The 17,980-nt window shown below is 44.1% G+C and overlaps 1 long non-coding RNA gene and 3 other non-coding genes across 4 annotated transcripts; 2 read left to right on the top strand and 2 right to left on the bottom strand.

The window, feature by feature from the left end:
- Positions 1–3,790: 3,790 nt before the first annotated feature.
- On the bottom strand, positions 3,791–3,862 carry TRNAH-GUG (transfer RNA histidin (anticodon GUG)). Its single transcript has one exon. It is a non-coding gene; the product is annotated as a tRNA-His (tRNA).
- Positions 3,863–5,205: 1,343 nt separating this feature from the next.
- Positions 5,206–5,277, bottom strand: TRNAH-GUG (transfer RNA histidin (anticodon GUG)). The gene has a single exon. It is a non-coding gene; the product is annotated as a tRNA-His (tRNA).
- Positions 5,278–5,869: 592 nt separating this feature from the next.
- Positions 5,870–5,941, top strand: TRNAH-GUG (transfer RNA histidin (anticodon GUG)). The gene has a single exon. It is a non-coding gene; the product is annotated as a tRNA-His (tRNA).
- Positions 5,942–8,907: 2,966 nt separating this feature from the next.
- On the top strand, positions 8,908–11,074 carry LOC114232009 (uncharacterized). Its single transcript, XR_008556134.1, has 3 exons — positions 8,908–9,232; positions 9,537–9,682; positions 10,949–11,074. It is a non-coding gene; the product is annotated as an uncharacterized LOC114232009 (long non-coding RNA).
- Positions 11,075–17,980: the final 6,906 nt, after the last annotated feature.

The raw sequence follows: 17,980 nt of genomic DNA, 5'->3' as shown, positions 1-17,980 counted from the left end.
AAGGGGCCAAAGAGCCCCATGTGACTCGCGAGCCTCAGTTTGCCGAAGACTGAGCTGGGCTGTAGGAAATACTGAAATATCTGATACTCTGTCTGGCTTCGTGAACTACAATTGGGAAAATGACATGTGCACATTGTAAAAGTAGACCTGAGCTGGGTAGGCTTTGGACAGGTGAAGCAAAGGAGTGAAAGTTCATTCATGCCAAGCTAGGAGGTCAGCATGAGCTGAGCGAAGGCATTGAGGTAGGAACCAGAATGCCATAAAGAAGGGGAGGATTCAAGAGTAGGAAATAAAGTTAGATGAGGAGGGGGAGGATATCATAAAGGTAAGAGTTTAAATGGTAATTAAAATGCTGTAATACCTTGTGTGCACCATGTTCTTAATCTTATTTTAAATGATCTGTTAATGCAATTTCCTTCCCCACCAAAGTGTGGACTCCTGGAAGCAGGCATTATTGAATGCCTCATGGGGCCAGGCATCTTGCTAGGAACCCAGGATAACAGAGGTGAAGCTGTCACAGCAAGGGTCCTCTGAGACTTGGGTGGCATTGGCCGGATCCAAAGTCTTGAAAGTTAAGTACATTAAGCATGACAGCATAACCCAGGCTTCTGAAGGGAACAGAGTGTTCCCACCACTTAGTACAGAGCCTGTTGTGTGGCAGGAGCTTAGCAAATGTTGAAATGAATAAAGAACATTTCTCTTGTTCTTATTTTGTAGAGCTATACTTAACATTGCATAATTTCCCCATTTTTGTTATGTCTTATTGTCTTCCAACTCCTTTTTTAAAAAATTGCAAACCTACAGAGAAGCTCAAAGAAAGGAATCTGTATACCTTTCACCTAGATTCACTCTTTTTGAACATTTTGCCATATTTGCTCTATCCCTTTTTTTTTCTTAACCATTTGATTGCAAGTTGCAAATATCATGGCACTTCAGCTCTAAATACTTCAGCAGCAATTTCCTAAGAATAAGGAATTCTTCTATAGGGCCATAAGATCATTATCACAATAGTATTGTCTATTGTGATAGATAAATAGATAAAATTCAGTCTATACTGAATTTTTTCTATTTTTCTCTGAAAAATCATATATATATTTACATATATTTATATAGATTTGATTTCATCTAGACTCCTCCATTGCATTTGTTAAAGTTTCTTTAGTCTCTTTAATCTTGAACAGTTTCCCATTTTATTGTTGCTAGTTTGTTTTTTCATAGCATTGTTTTGAAGCATCCAAAGCAGTTGTCATATAGAATGTCCCACATTCTGGATCCTTCCATAGTCTCCTCATGACTAGATTCAGGTTAAACATATTTGAAAAGACTTTTCAGTTTTGAAAAGACCACCATGTAGGGGGTGTTGTGTCACACTAGGAGGCCAATAGTGCATATTTGTCTCATATTGGTGGTGCCAGGCTTGCTCACTTGGTTAAGTTAGAATTCATCAGATCTCTCTACACGACAAGTTAAAGTAAGTTCTGGTGTGCTTTCCTAAGACCTTTTTACTATTTGCTCCCAACAAGGTTTTTCCAAGTGGTTTTGGCTTCCCTGCTTGCATTTGTTATTACACTGCGATTGCAAAATGGTGGCTCTCTACGTCTGTCATTACTTCTGTGTTTATTATCTGGCATTCTTCTGTAAAGAATTCTCCCCCTTTCTTCTTTTTCTCTCTCTCTCCCCATGATCTCAAAAATTCTTTAATCCTTTGTGATGTAATCTATTACTATCAATATTCTTTTTGATGCTCAAATTGCCCCAAATTTGTCCAATAGGAGTCCTTTCAGAAGGCTTCTGTGTCCTTTTGATTTGGTCCTATCAGTCTTTAAGCACTTGCTTTGTTACACAAGATATTCCAGACTCAACTTGTACTTCCTCTGCTGAAGAGCTGTAATCAGTCATTTCTTTAAGGGAATCTTACTCTTTTTAGTTAAAAAATATATATTTAAAAGTTGACTTTATACTTTAAAAATGATTATTATTTTTAAAAATTAAAATGACTATTATTATATACCTTAGTTTAGTTCAGTGCTTTATTTGTTGGTCATTTAGGCTAATCCTATTCTCCTCCCTTCCAAATAACTCTGTAAACAGACATCTTTATGCAGATAACTTTTCCAAGTTTAGGATTATTTGCTTTGGCAAGATCCCTAAAAGTAGAATTATTAGAGCAAAGAGTATACTTTTTCTTTCTGACTCTTGAAACACATTATCCAGTTGCTCTCAGAAGGTTTTAAAAATCAACAATGACTTCTAAGTGTCAAACCCAAAGATTTTGTCTCATTCCTCTTTCTCCTTTGCAGCATCTGAGTTTGCTGACCTCTCTGTGCTCAAAATCTTCTTCTCCCAAATGTTTCTTTAAATGACACTGTTATGGTTCTCTTCCTTTCTCTCAGGCCACATCCTCTCTTTCCCCTTTAACTTCCTAACTGTGTGCACATCCCAAGGCCTAGTCCTTAGCCCTCACTTTTCTTACTGCGTACACTCTGGTTGTCATCACTTCTGCTTGTGCCTGACTTTGGATGTTCATTCTGTCCTGAACTCTGCTTCCTTCTGGGTTTTGCCTTCTTCTAAGTCTGGTCCTTGCCCTGCCTTGGACCCATCTCTGTCCACAACCTCATGAGGACTAACATATCCTAGTACACTCACATATGCACTCTGTTCTTTGAGATTCTGGATGTAAATGAGGTTCATTTGGGCCAAGTTTTCTATTTGTCTGATATGAAAATAACATGATTCTGTGTTGAAACAATACAACTTAATTTACAACCAAAAAGCAAATTAGGCCACTTCACTCATTTATAAACTCCATTAGAAACCTCAGTTCAAATATTTATGGAGAAGATGTGTGCTTGGAACACAAATATAGTAAGATTTGGTTCTACCTTCAATGAACTTGAATTTTCTAACTACACTGGCTTGTGACTTAGGTTGGATCCTGACAATAAGAATGGGGAGAGATGGAAGTTGAGAGCTTCAAATGGATTAACTAATCAAATCCCTTTTCCCACTTCTAAACCCAGGATGCGTCCCTGCCCTTCCAACCTAAAATCAAAATAGGGCTGCTTCCTTACAGAGCCCAGGCTCCCACCCAAAGGTTTCTATGGACACAGTAGTGAACCACTTTCCCCTCTCTTACCAACCCAAACATCTCCCACCTTCCCCAGCCAGGATGGAGGGCTGGGGAGAAAAAGGACGGGATCTGGGTGAGTAGAGATTTCCTCCAGGTGTGTGTACTATTCTTCCCTGTAAGTGGAGATTGCCTATCAGTGCAAATCTATCACCTCAAGTTTTGACTCTGAGGGTGAGAGAGAGGAAGGGAAGAGGTCATTTGTATTTTGCAAGAAGAGCGGGAATATATTTGCATACATATAAGTGTTTATACAAGGTCTGTCATAGAAAGATACACTGGAAACTGGCAATAATTGGTGGACGGAGTGAAGAATGAGGAGACTTACTTTTCACTGGACTTGTGCACATGCACTCTCTGTTTGAAAAAGAACAACACAAATTTTTAAAAATGCATGAAAAGGAAAAAAAAAATCGCAAGGTCACAGAGGCACTGTTTTGCTGGTGTAGGAGAATGATTTGGACACCGATTTTCAAACTGATCCGAAGCCGAAGCGTTAAACCAGAATTACTGGGGGTGGTGACGATAGAGGTGGCTCAATATTCTGGGGAGGTGCAGCGGCTTATTTTTTAAAAAGCAATTTATGATATATACAAAACAGATCGAGTGGGTAAAGAAAAGAATTAAAAAATTTAAGCCCCTTGCCGTGCCATTGTTCCACAATGCCGTGACTCGGATTCGAACCGAGGTTGCTGCGGCCACAACGCAGAGTACTAACCACTATACGATCACGGCGAGCTACCGGAGCCTTGGGACTGCCCGCTTTCGATTATGCTTTTCAATAGTTATAGGCCTTCCCAGTCTGCACGTCACCAAAAGCCCCGCCTATGGGGCGGGATTTCAGCTTAAGGCCTGTCTGAGAACTCGCAGTTCCTTGCGTTCACGGCAGTTGCTCGGGTTCTCTCCTGTTTTGGTCCTTCAGTCGCGGGAGATGGTGACGATGCAGTGGGAAGGGTGGGTTCCATGTGAGATGTGGGAGTTTAGAGGAGACCATTTGGGCAGCGGGACTGGTCGGATAGCAGAGCGTTCACAAGCTGTGTAACTCCCATTCCCTGGGGGACCCCGATTGCTGCTTCTGTGCTCGGGAGACCCTTCCAATGATCGTGGGCCTGCAGGGCGCTCCTCAGGGGTTCTCTTCCCTGCTGATTCCCCCAGGAGTGACCCAACGCCTCCTCTGCGGAGGATGTGGACGCCCCACAACCCGACTGGCTACGTAGCATGGACTCAGCGCATCTCACCCTCCCGTTCTCCTCCCCCCAACACCCACTGCCTTGCAGCTTCTTCCACTTCCCCGACGGCGCTGATTCCTCTCCCTCCTCCCCGCCCCTCAGTCTCCCGCCGGACCAGGTATCCACCTCTGTTGTGCCCCTGGGCGGCAGCAGGATTTAGGCCGGGGTTTTTCTTGTGCTCCCGCCCCCACCGCGCCTAGAACCGGGCCGAGTCCACAGTAGGAAGTGGCTTTCTGCTAAACCAAGAACCTGCTACTGTTTCTAAAAAGTGAATCCACAATGACTACCCGTCTCGCCAGTGTCATCTGCTCTAATCACCTCCCACACCCTACAGAATCGCCAGAAGGATCTTGCTAAACACGAATTGAATCATTTGACCGCACCACCTCTCACTCCCACCCTCCAAGAAATTAGTCTACCCTTTCAGGGAGAAAATTTGCAAAGAGAAATTACGATAGCAATTTAAGCCTTTGCACAGGAGATTATCTTGGCTGATCGGTAACTTTCCTGTCTGCCTTCAAGAGCTACTTCAAAGGACAACTGTTCTGCGAGGCCTTCTCTTATTATTGGGAGTCCGTTTCCAGTGCAGCCATGGGAGTTTGTACACGTCTGTTATAACACAGCCTTGTGAGTGCTTTGTGCTTTGTCCCCAAGAACGATAACGCACGTAGATCTGGAGTAACTGGAAGCCTATTTTTGTCAGATATCCAGCTTAGCCAGAGATGGCGAAAACGCCATTTCCCGCTGTCATAAGGGAATTCAGATCTATTTTCCAGAATGTCGTTAAAAACTCGAGAGCAAAGTAAAAAGTAAAAAGCAAATCCCCTGCCGTGTCATTGCTTCACGCAATGCCGTGACTCGGATTCGAACCGAGGTTGCTGCGGCCACAACGCAGAGTACTAACCACTATACGATCACGGCGAGCTACTGGGGACCTGACGCGCTAGCTCCTCTCCTGAAGTCTTCTGTGTTAAAAGCCCCGCCCCTTAACACATCTGATTTGTCCTTGCTCCCGCCCATCTCCAACCTGGCTGTTCCGAGTGTACGCAGGCGCACTTCCTTGCTTTCGTCTGCGGGCTGAATCCCGCCGCTTCGCATGGAGGGAAGGTGCGCCCGGGTTCTCACTTCCTTGCGTCTCGAAGTTGTGCGGGTGGGTCGGAACCGATTTTCTTGTAGAATTTAAGAGACAGCCCCATTCTAAACCAGAATCTGTTCAGATAGCGTGAGCGGTGTGCGTGAGAGGGCCACCTTTTGGGCGACTCCGGGGCCTCACGTTCGCACTGCCCACGTAGGCTTGGCCTCATTGGAGTCCTTTCGCTTGCAAAAACTTTTTTACGGTTTGTGTGCACGACCAGCCGGGGAGTCCGCGGTGCTCGTCCTCTGCGTCAGGTCAGGTCAGGGCGAGGGCCAGAAGGGCCTGGGTCCCAATGGTTGACTTAGGAAGCTTGGAATGACAGCCTTCTAGACGAGTACAGCCCTCGGAAGCCTTGCTCCCGTGGCGTTCCGGTAGCTCGCCGTGATCGTATAGTGGTTAGTACTCTGCGTTGTGGCCGCAGCAACCTCGGTTCGAATCCGAGTCACGGCATTGTGGGGCAATGGCACGGCAAGGGCGCCCTTTTAGGTTCCCGAAGCCACATTTCTCCCTAGTTGTTCCTTAACTCTTACTGACTTTAGCCGTAGCCCAGATTCCAAAGTGGCAACAAATAAACTCTGGGACTTAACTCCTCTTTGTAGTTCTTCTGCCCACGGGTAAGCTGCCTTTCCTATTTCCTGTTACGTGATTGTTTTGCCGCAGGACGTCATTCCTTCTTCATTTGGCCCCTACCAAGGGTCAAGTCATATATTGTGTTCTTTAAAAAGCCTCGCACTAGCTAGAACTTAAATACTTTGGAGTCTAGGGGTCATAAGAACAATGTGCAAACATTTATTAAGGGTGAGAAGAGTGCGGAGTAGACAATACACTGTGACAAATGGAAAATATGGCGGCCCTGGAGGGGGCTGATTTCCAGAGTCACAATGAGGAGTGCCAATGAGGAGTTTGTGGCCTCCGTCTCCACAACCTCCAAGGTGACAGGGTGTTTCCTCCTTGAGGATTTTTTTCCTAATCTACCTCAGGTTTAAAGCAAATTTTGTTAGTTATTTTATGAGCACTTAATCCAAATTTAACAAATTAAGGTCTGTCGTTTGGCATCAGGCAAAATGGAAGTTTTGGATTTGGCTCTGGGGTGGCTGACAGCAGCTGTATCACGTTAAGGAAGGAATGAGGTAGGACTTAGTGAGGAATGAGCCTCTCCAGCTGCTCCCAGGGGACCCGGGGGCTGGCAAAGCAAGCCAGGAAGCCAACCGGGGAGAGGTGGACATTGCAGTGGGGTTGTGCCCCCTTTACCGACAATTTATCAGCAAAGACTTACTGAATGGTGTGTAAGAGCAAGACACTGTTGAGTGCTGTAATTTTCCCGGGTCTTCCTACTGCCAGTTTCCGAAATTTGATGAATTTAAAGCCACACAACAGGACAGCTCAGACCACAATAGAACAGAATGGAGGAAGGTGAGCCTGAGAAAGTGCCAGACTTAAGAATACACACACACACACACACACACACACACACACACACACACACACACACAGTCAACATCACATAAAAAAACAGAACTGGCCAACAGAAATGTGATGAACTTTTTTCCTCTGACCATTTACGAAATAGCTACACTGAAGGTTTTTAAATCCGCGGGCTGGAATGAGGTATCAGGGTGGGAAGCAAGGAACGTCTCCTGTTTTTTTCCTTGAGGAAGAGTGACAGAAGGGGAAGGTGCTCTTCTGCCCTTGCAACTGCTGACCTTGGCAGGTATACAGTTATCCTGGAGATGGGTGCCACCCAACTATCAACATTTCATAATATCCTTTTCTGAGGTCACTTGATTCCCCTTGGTCTGATATCAGGCCTACAAAACAGACTTTTGATAATGATATGACTGCCCATGTAGATCCATGTAGATGTTTTTACAGGGAAGAGCATTGTTCTGAACAAGCTCAGTTGTTCTTTTTCCTTTCTTCTATATTTTTATTGATTTCAGAGAGGACGGGAAAGGGAGAGAGAGAGAGAGAGAGAAACATCAATGATGACAGAGAATCATTGATCAGCTATTTCCTGCACGTCCCCTACTGGGGATTGAGCCCACAACCCGGGCATGTGCCCTGACTGAGAATGGAACTCCATGACCTCCTGGTTCACAGGTCGACACTCAACCATTGAGCTATGCTGACAAGGCTTGATTTAGATTCTTAAGAATTTGGTATGATTCATTTCCCTTGAATCTCCTTATCTCTGGGTGCACTGATACAAAGAGTTTCTGGGCTGGCAGAGCTGAGAACTAGGGACCCTGACCATTGATGACCTCACCTGCTGCTCTGGAACGCCCTCTCGGAGCAGCCAGACGACACCCTCTTCCCCCTGACCTCTTGCTTTACTAGTAAACCATATTCTGCAGTTTCTGATTCTGGGAATGTGGTCCTTTCCCCCCACTCCTTCCAACTCGAAGGTTAAGCTCTTCTTTAGGTCTCAGCACTAGAAAAGAGGCAGGGAAACCTTTAAGGGGCAAATCTTGATGAAGACAACTGTAATTTATAAGCATTCGCACATTATTCATCTGCACCTTAGTTTGAGAAGTGCTGCTCTCACATAGGGTAACTACCTGACTCCATTGGAGCCCTTTATTGTTCATCTTGTGCGTACTTGTGCTTACTAGAAGGGGCCTGCTCCAGTCTACTGGGCTTCATCCATGAGGGTGACATTGAGGTTATGAGAATGAGAAGATGGAGATCTGGGGGAGTAATAGAGGGGCCCAAGTTTGGAGGCACCTAGGGAGGAGGCCGCAGCCCTAGACTTCCACGAGGAGGCGCTGCATTCCAGGAAGTGGACGTGGAATGCTGAGGCTGGAAGCTGTCCAGCACCTGTGGCTCACAGGTCCACAGTCCAGGGCCAAGAAGTGTGGGAGTTTAGGGTCCCAAGAAGAACTCCCTGGCCTCCAAAATTTATTTATTCCACAAAGTTTAAGGAGCCGGGCACTATTCTAGGCACTGAGTAATTAATCCTGAACAAGACAAACCTGCCTCCCTGACTTGCTCACTGATTCCTAAAGGCCCTTAACAGGGCACAGAGACCACAAGGATACTTCCTGACTTGGTTCCCCGTGAGGCAGCTGATCTCAGATCCTTCCCTGAAGACAGATTTTGATCAGGCCAGAGAGAGGAAGATGGAGGATGGAGAAAAGGGAAAAGAAAGAGGGCTTGGCTCCAAAGACTCTTTGCTGGCTTCCCATGTATCTGTGCTGTCCTTCTTCAGTACATGTCTCAGGCATGACCCCTCCTCTTTATGTCCCCGTCTGACCCAGGTTGGACTCCATTTTCCTCTCTGACTCTCAAAAAGATGATGTGGACAGTGGTTTCCTTGGAAAGGATCGGATTGGGACTGCTTGTGGAGGTGGAAGAGAGGAGTGAAGCGAGGAGGTGGCAGCCACCACTCCATTCCGTCTTTCTCACAGGCAGGTTCCACTCTTTCAGGCCACAGAATCAGCAGAACTTCCACCTGGAAACATTCTTGAGCAAGAAGCCTGTGGAGTGAGTCACAGATGGAGTTTATAGACTTCAAAGCTGGTGCCAGCCCGGTGGCCTTTCCCTATTATTAGAGTTATCTTAATTCATTTTAGCAGAATGCAGAATTACACTTATCCTCACTGCAACCCTCCTTGAGAAGGCTTTTTCCTGAGAAGAGATGAACTGAGGGCCTGAATCAGTTCCCCAACTGTACAATGCCCCATCAGCACCCTCTGGGGCTTCAGAGGAGCCAGGGGGCAAGTTTGGTACCTACCACGGAAGGTTTGTGACTCTACTTGAGAAAATACCCAGCTATCTGGATTCATATAGAAGATTCCCACTTAACAGCAGTTGGGCAAGTTGCTTAACTTCGCTAAGCCCCAGGTTTTGTAAAATATGGACTTAACAAAGCAGTAACTACCTTATAGGGGGTTGGGAGGATTCAGTGAATTAATGCATGAAAGGCCCTTGGCTCAGAGTTTTGCACCAAGTAAGCTCTCCATAAAGGCTAACTATTATTATTAATAATAATCGGTGTTCATTCTAGGACATGGTTTCAGTGAGCATTTTCTCCTTCTCCCTGTAGGCCTTTGTCAAATCTTCATGAACCCATTCAGTGTTCTGACAGAGAGAGAGCTTGACAAAACTTCACCAGTGTCTCGGCTGGGCCCATGGTGCTTGGGCGCCAAGCTCAAGTGGGGCCTCCCTGGCAGGCAGCATTCACTTGCCATGGTAGGGGATGTTTTCTTTTACAAAAATATGATTTCTCAGAGTGTCTTTCTTTGTCTAGCATTTCTTTCTTATATTATGTAGTGTTCCTAAAAGGTAATATCTAACAGTTTTTAAGGGCAACTATGTATTGTGGCACTTTTTAAAGGACAGGGATATTTTGAAAGATTAATTTTTTTAAAAGCCTAGTTACTTCAAATGAGAAAAATGTAGCATTTAGCAATATAATTATTAAAGAATAATATACATATTATTGATTTTAGAGAGAGGAAGAGAGAGACAGAGAAAGAAACATTGATCCTACCCCGACCAGGGATGGAACCTGCCACCTTTCAGTGTATGGGATGATGCTCCAACCAACTGAGCCACACCGGCCAGAGCATAGATATATTTTTTATCTGAATATTACAGTCATGTGGCAAAAGGATTATTTGCTTGTTTATGGTCAAATTAACTTGCCTCTAATCCCCAATAATTTCTTATGGAATGAATAACTTATTCTATGCAATCTATGTAATTTATTATATGTAATAGATCTGAACAGTTATTTTCCTAAGGAAATGCACCTTATCAATCTTTGCATTGTGTTCGTCACAAAGAGGTATTCTTTTGACAAAGAACTTAAACCTAGGGCATAGGAGAAGAGAGCACCCTCTAATTTCTCTTTATAAGAAAGTCAGTGTTGCAGACATAATGTTCACTTCCCTTAAGGGAACAATGGCTCTTGACAAGAAGAAATGTGGTTTTGGCAAAGAACTTGCTGCTCCAGATTTGTTAAAAACAAAAAACAAAAAACAAAAAAAAAACACCCCACTTAATATTCTGTTTCAATTCCTACATCAAATATATGGGGAGATATTTATAAGGAAATCGGTAAACTGATGAGTGAAGTATCTTTGAGCCTTGTGTCAGTAAATGAAATGAACTTCGTGCTTTCAAATGCATACGTTTGTTTCACTTGGTTAGAAAGAAAGTCAAGTTTCTGAAAGACCTCTCTTTAGTGGTCAGAATTGTACAGACTGAAGCAAAATAAAAGCTGTACTGTGGGAGTTGCCTATTGTTATGGACTACATGTTTGTTTCTCCCTCCCACTCGAATGTTGAAGCCTTAATCCTCACTGTGATGGTATTTAGGGATGAGACCTTTGGATGGTATTTAGGTAATTAGGTTAGATGAGGTCATGGGAGTGGGGCCCTCCTGGTGGGATTAACCCCCTTATAAGAAGAAAAACCAGAGAGCTCACTTGTTCTCTCTGCCATGTGGGGACAGAGCAAGAAGGAGGCCACCTGCAAGCCAGGAAGAGAGCTCTCACCAGAATTCAGCCGCGCTGTACCCTGATGTTGAACTTCTAGCCTACGGAACTGTGAGCAATAAATTTAAATTTCTGTTGTTTAAGCCACTCACTCTATTGCATTTTGTTATGACAGCCCAAGCCAACTAACACACCAATAAACTTTCCAGACCATGTTTCTCTTTCATTGACAGATGTTTTCACATGGACCACTATTTGTGTTGAAACCATCCAATGACCTGGCTGCCCCTGGTTCTTGGCTCTGAAGTCACCCTCTTGGACATGAGAACCGATTTAGCTCCACCACTTTGGATCCCAGACAGTATACCTTAAACATGGCCTAGGGCTTGCTATCTGGCTCTCTCATCCAAAGCCTAAGCCCGGCCCAGCCCCTGCTCCCACTCTTCAGGGTTACCCCCAGGTGAAGGGTCAGATATTAGTCATGTGTCAGGAACCATCAAAGGTACAATAAAACATAAGGAACATGGCTGGGTAGAACAAACATTGAACCTAAATTTTGAGATAGAGAAAGAAGAGTGAGCCATAGAAGGGAGGAGAGAAAAGAGAGAATACTTGCCACACTATTTCAGAGGGTTATTGCCAGGATCCAATGTGTCAATACACAGGAATGAGGAAAAGCCATACAGTTTCAATTCAACACCTTGTCATAGTTGCTAATCCAAGGAGTTTATAATATAGCTAAGGAAACATAATATAAGCCACATGATAACAATATATATGTGACTAAAGTGTTACTCACTTGGATGTTCTCAAAGTCCTCCGGACTGCTGAGACCTGCTCCCATCCCCCATCCTTTAATCTTTAAATAAATTATCTCGAACCCCCCATCTTCTGTAGAATGAGGTTAATCCCCATCACTCCCAATATTTCTGAAAATTATTGGGGCCTCGCTCCTTGTTGTCTCTGGTTCTGTTTGCATACTTTGGCTAAATTCTCTAACTTTGCTGAATGGGCCGTCCATATAGATATGTCACCTCGCTGCCCCTGCTCCCTGGCAGCCCCCGCACACAACCTGGCTTCCTGAATTCTCCAAGAATTACTGACATCAAGCTGTATGTGTAGCAGATTTTACTAAAGACTTGAGGGGAGGAGGGTGAAGTTGTAGCTCAGCCCAGAAAATGTTAAATATCCTTCTACTCAATTGTCCCTTGGCCATTGCCACCTCTGAAAAGACCTCACTGGCCTACTGTTTACATGAAGCCCCTGTGACCAACATATTACTCCATTTCCCCCCCTCTCTCTTCTCCTGCCCTTTTCTACTTGCTCCTCCTAAGATGCTCCAATAATTCCTGCTCTATTACTTATGTAAAACAAGATAGCCACCACCTAGTGAATGCTTACTCTGTACCAGGCACGATGCTAAGTGCTGTGCACTTCTCAAGTAATAGATATCCTCGCTTTCCTTTGCTCCAGATATCTGGGCACATACGTAGGTGTTTCTATTTTTTCAACAAATAATTTTTACACAATTTCTGTGTGATAGGGGCTTGGGTCTCTGCTCTAATGGAGCTTCATACCCAAAAAGCCAATCAAGAAATTTGCTAAAACTAAAACAAAGCAAAACAAAACCCACAATTCTCAATGAGGCATTGCATTGCTACTTTTATACAAACTTTTTCCCCCTCCAGAATACAATATGACAACATTATGACAAACAGCATTAGAGAAAAATATAAAAGATGCCACATGAATAGCTCAGGCTATAAAAGAAGACAGCGAGTTCATTGGAGGTTGAAATGGAGTCCAGCGGCATTCGGAAAAAGAAGTCAGCTGAGCGGGACGTTAACGGATGGTATAATGAGAACAGGAAGAGGGGAGAGAGGCATACGGCTGGGCCAGGATGAACAGCAGAGAGTTGTGATTAAGGGCAAGGACTCTGGGCTCAGACTTCGTTCTGTCATTTGCTCACTTTGGTATTTGGTGAGTTGCTTCATGTCTCTGAGCCTGAGTGTCCTCGTCTGGAAAATTGGGATAGCAATAGTACCTTCCTCAAAGGTGCATGGTCAGGAGTAAATCAGAAAATGTGTGAAATGCATTTCAGTGACTGCCATATAAGTGGACAATATAGCTTTAAAAAAGAAAAGATCTATATTAGGAACTTAACACTGCGGGAAGCCGCCCATTGTCTTCACTAGCAGAGAGGTGTGGACAGGGAACCCGGAAGGCTGGTGACCCTCGAGCTCTGGCAAAGGTCAGGGCTGTACACCCACTGTTTAGTCCAGACAATGGTAGCTGAAGCAACTTCCCTACCAGACAGTCATGTACTGAAAATTGCCTGCCTAAGGGCTATAGTTGTATCCCAGATTGAATAAAAGGATGGCAAGGCCGGAGCCCAAGGGGAGTCCTTCCTCTTGAGTTGGGCTCCCACCTGGCCCCCCAATATTTCCAAATTATTATTTCTTGTCTCTTTCATTTGCGTGCGGCCCCTCTTCCAGAGCTTGCACTTTTGTTCTAATTTAATCATTTGGGAGTGAGGTCACTGGGCCCATGGAGCCTGACTCCAAATCTTTCCAATCCTGCCTTAAGGTAAAGCAAAACAAACAAACAAACAAAAAACTCAGGAGTGGTAGACCCTGAAATGCTTAATAGTAAATAGGATTACTTCCTTATTACTTGTTTTCCCAATCAAGGGTAGACTTTCACCAATGAGATATTGTTAGAGCATCTACGGGGAGGGTCAGGAGTGGGACACAACCACCAACTTGCTAGACTTTGTCCACCTACCCATTTAGCCATGGAAAATAATTAGCCATCTATTAATCAATAAGAACTACTAGAGGTAAGGCTTTTAAAATTAGAACCCAAATCAAAAGTCTCCCAAGAAGTTCAGCAAACAGAGAATAAAGATTCTAATCCACGCTATGACTAAGTGTGGGAGGTGGTTGTTGATGCTAAGTTTCTAGAACACAAGCCTCATCCGTTCCCATCACAAAGCCGGGACTGCTCACCCACCTGCGCCCTGACACACAGGCCTTTATCCCTGTCAGCCTCCATCACCAGCTCTGCTCTGCAAGGGCTGACGCGGTCCCCACAGGCGTTCTGGAGCCTACTTTCCCAGAACTCTCTATCACAACCTTCTCAGGTGGAGCACTGCAAAGTTAAATAGAAGGAGAGATGGGACAAAGAGAGAAAGGGGCTTGAGGGAGAGACAGAGAAAAGAGAGGGAGGTAGAGTCAAAGAGATAGAGAAGTTAAAAGTCGGATGTAAAAGAAGAGGGCGCGAAAGAAGATAGAAACCCCTAATGGCAGAGCAGAAAGGTTATAACTTCTTAGGACTTACCATATTCTCATTCTGCTTTCTGTGGTCAGATAACATTTGGTTGATCTTTCAATTGGGATTGTTAAAACCGCTGAATAAGCAGGTTGCCTAGTACATGCTCACTGAATTGGCCAAGCCCCGTGTTGCAGTATGGAGGGGTATTTATCATTCCCCTTCTCTAGTTCCACACCCTTCACACGTTCACTACTCTGAAAGAAACCTGTATGAGGGACAAAGCTAGAGAGAAAAAGACCTTAAGCTTCTTGAAGGCAAAGTTTAAAAAACTTCAGCATTCTATGAGAAATGGCAAACATTAAAAAAACAAAACTATAATTGTATACCTGGCATTATAAAAATATTGGGGTTCTTAGAAAACAATTGTTATCAGCACCTCTTTAAACCATTTTAAATACCCCCAGTAGTTCAAATGGCTTGATATTCAGGGTCAGCCTTACCCAAAATTGTGACATTTGGAGAAATGTATCTTCAAATGCTTCCCTTTGCATTCTGCCCCATCATGTCTTTCTTTTCTCCTTCACAAGCTCTTCCCTGGAGGAACTTCCCCTCTGGTGAGCAGGAACAAAGGCTTTAGCTCCAACACAAACTCTATACCTAGCTCTACCACATCCTTACCTCCACCACAGAGCCAAGTGAGGGCAAGGGCCAATGGGAGGGGGGCAGTGAAAGAAAGAGGGAAGTAAGTATAAGGAATGCTCTACTTAGGGGAGAAGGTGGCACCGGAGAAGATCACAGAAAGTTCTTGTTTAGAACATATTGGTGCTGAGACATCAGTGTGCATCTAAGTGGAAATGAACTCCAGGTTTCTGGGACGACAGAAGTGTGGGAGGGTTAGAGAGAGGGACTGGAGATCATCTCCATAAAGTGGCGGGGGTGTGTGTGTAATAGGCTGTTGGGTTTACTGGGCCTGAGTGCATGACCAGCAGAGCACAGAGTCCTTATGCCATGCCCACCGGGCAACTGCCTGCCGCTTGATGACTTACAATACCTATGGTCAGCGCAGTTGTGGCTAGCCAGAAGATGTTAAAGGTCCATTTTCCTCTAAAAATCTATATGACTCTACAAGATAACATGATCCACACCCCTAGATAAAGCTATTTTATGACCCTGGCTGGTGCCACGGCAAGATGAAATTGAGCAAGGGAGGAACAGAAAGGCCTCCAAATACTCCTTGGTGCTTTGATTTCTTCAGTTGTCCTCTTGGAAGAAGGATAATTTCCAAATCTGTGCTCTTGTTTAGCAGATAACCATATAATGTGACATATCCATTCAACATTAGCTCAGTCAATGATGAGAAAGTTGGGACTTTCAGTTTGTTATTTCTCTGCAATTTCCTCAAGGGACTTTACTCTGGTCAGAGGGAACAAAGGTCTTAACTCGAATATAAACTCTATACCTAGCTTCAACACATGCTTAGCTTCATTTTAAATGCTTTTTCAGTAGTTTCTCCAATAAATATGTTTTTACTAGAGGCCCGATGCATAAAATTCGTGTAAGAGTAGGCCTTTGCAGCCGAGGTGGCTTCCTTGGATCCTGCGGCTGCAGCCCGGGCTTTGTCTGAAAGGTTGTCTGGAAGGACGTCTGGTCTAATTAGCATATTATGCTTTTATTATTATAGATTGATTTCAGAGAAAAAAGGAGGGAGGGAGAGAGAAACATCACCGATGAGAGAAAATTATTGATCGGCTGCCTCCTGCACGCCCCCTACAGGGGATCAAGCCCGAAACCCAGGCATGTGCCCTGAATGGGAATCAAACCCTGACCTCCTGGTTCATGGGTCAACGTTCAACCACGGAGCAACACTGGCCGGGCATCCCTCCCCCCCTTACCCTTTCATTTCTTAACTAATTTCTTTATTTTTGTCCTTTCTTAATTCCTCTAAAAATTCTCTCCAGTCTTTAGCTAATTTTTGCAGCCTCCTTAGCATGTCAGAGAAGGCCACACCTCTGTGCCTTTGTTCAAGTTTCTCTCTCTGCTGGTACATCTTTCCCCTTCTCCATCATTCATCCCCTACTTACCTTTCAAGGCTTTGCAGACTCACAGCAAATGTTACCAACTCTGTGAGCCTTTCTGCCACATGTCTTCCCTTAATGATTTGTAAGTTCCTTCCCGGCAGAGACCATGTTTCGTTCATCTTTCTATCTTCAGCACCCAAAACAGTGAGTACTCCATAAGTGTTTGTTGAAGGGATTAATGAAAGACTTCCTAGTGCTTCCCAGTGACCATGTGGCATTGAATCCTGCATAGTCCTGCTCTCTGTTTTTCCTTCTTTCTAGTAATTGTCTTTCCCATACAACACGATACATTTCCTGAGTGCAGAGACCTTTCTCTTAGTTCAGTGCTGGACAAGGCTTCTGCTGATCTGCCTGTTAGGAGAGCCTGCAGAACTCTTAGACCTGACCCCACCAAACAGTCTTGAAAGGATGTAAATGTTTAACTTGAGAGTTGCACTCCTCCTCTACAGGGGAGGACTCCCTTCAGAGTCAGGATCTCTGGGAGCTGAGTTTTTCTTCCCGTCCTTCCCTGAGGAGACAGAAGGAATCTTAGGAGCTGGTGTAAGAAAGGGTGTTTGGGGAGGGTAGGAACCTGATTTGCTAAATTCCTTAATTGATCCTGTTTAGACCAAATTCAGGTTGTTCTCTGCCTATACGGGAAGGCCCTAATTTACACAGCAAAAATCTGTTGTGTGTGTTTAATGAAATTATACTTTAATGCTTGAAGAGATCACATTAAAAAAAATTTCATGGGGTCAGTAAACTTTCTGCAAAGTAAAGAAACATCTCAGAATAAGCTTATAAATTTCAATGTTTGTCTATTAGGATTGCTTACTAATACAGTGAGGCTCAAATGTTGCTTTAGTTTATTGATTCTCATTTTGTTTTAAAACTTTATTTGGGATAATTAACATTCATGCTGACTATTCTAAGTGTAGGTTTCTTTTATTTAACTAATGAGGAGCTGTCTTAGATGTTCCAAAACCAATTTTTTTTCAAAATATATTTTTATTGATTTCAGAGAGGAAGGGAGAGGGAGAGAGAGATAGAAACATCAATGATGAGAGAGAATCATTGATCAGCTACCTCCTGCACGCCCCTCACTGGGCATCGAGCCTACAACCCGGGCATATGCCCTGACCAGAATCGAACCATGACCTCCTGGTTTATAGGTTGATGCTCAACCACTGAGCCACGCCGGCCAGGACAAAAACAATGTTTGTGTTACAATATAGTCAGGAACTTGAAAGCCTGTTAGTCTTTGTTTTCTCAGCAATATGCTGGGATGTGGAGCTTTCCCAGCCCTCTGCCTCCCTTTCTGTTCTCTTCTTACCGGGCACAGGTCAGTGGGGCCTCTCCCAGTTAACAGGAGTAGATGCCCTCTGACTCTTTAAGGAACCTAATGGGGACCTGGGTGAACCACTGATTCATTTCAATTCCTCCTGGCCTTTATTTCTCTTCTCCTATCTTATTGCCCCTTCCTTGCCTATTCACAATAGGAAATAGAAGTCTGTATTTCATTATTTATTATATTAAAATTATGTTTCCAATCTTCCCAATTTTCAGTTCTTAAAGAAATCAGCTAAAGCTCTAAAGATTTTTAGTTTTGTTTTTTCTGTGGGTAACTGGCCCTAAAATTTCTCCCTCGTCCCACATTACAGAATGGCCAATCTTTCAGCCTTGGCCCTGAATTTGTTTTTCAGTTGAGGAGAACAGGAG

Source organism: Eptesicus fuscus, chromosome 5 (assembly GCF_027574615.1).
Source record: "Eptesicus fuscus isolate TK198812 chromosome 5, DD_ASM_mEF_20220401, whole genome shotgun sequence".
In the NCBI taxonomy this organism is placed as follows: Eukaryota; Metazoa; Chordata; class Mammalia; order Chiroptera; family Vespertilionidae; genus Eptesicus; species Eptesicus fuscus.
This window is presented reverse-complemented; position numbering and strand designations above follow the sequence as displayed.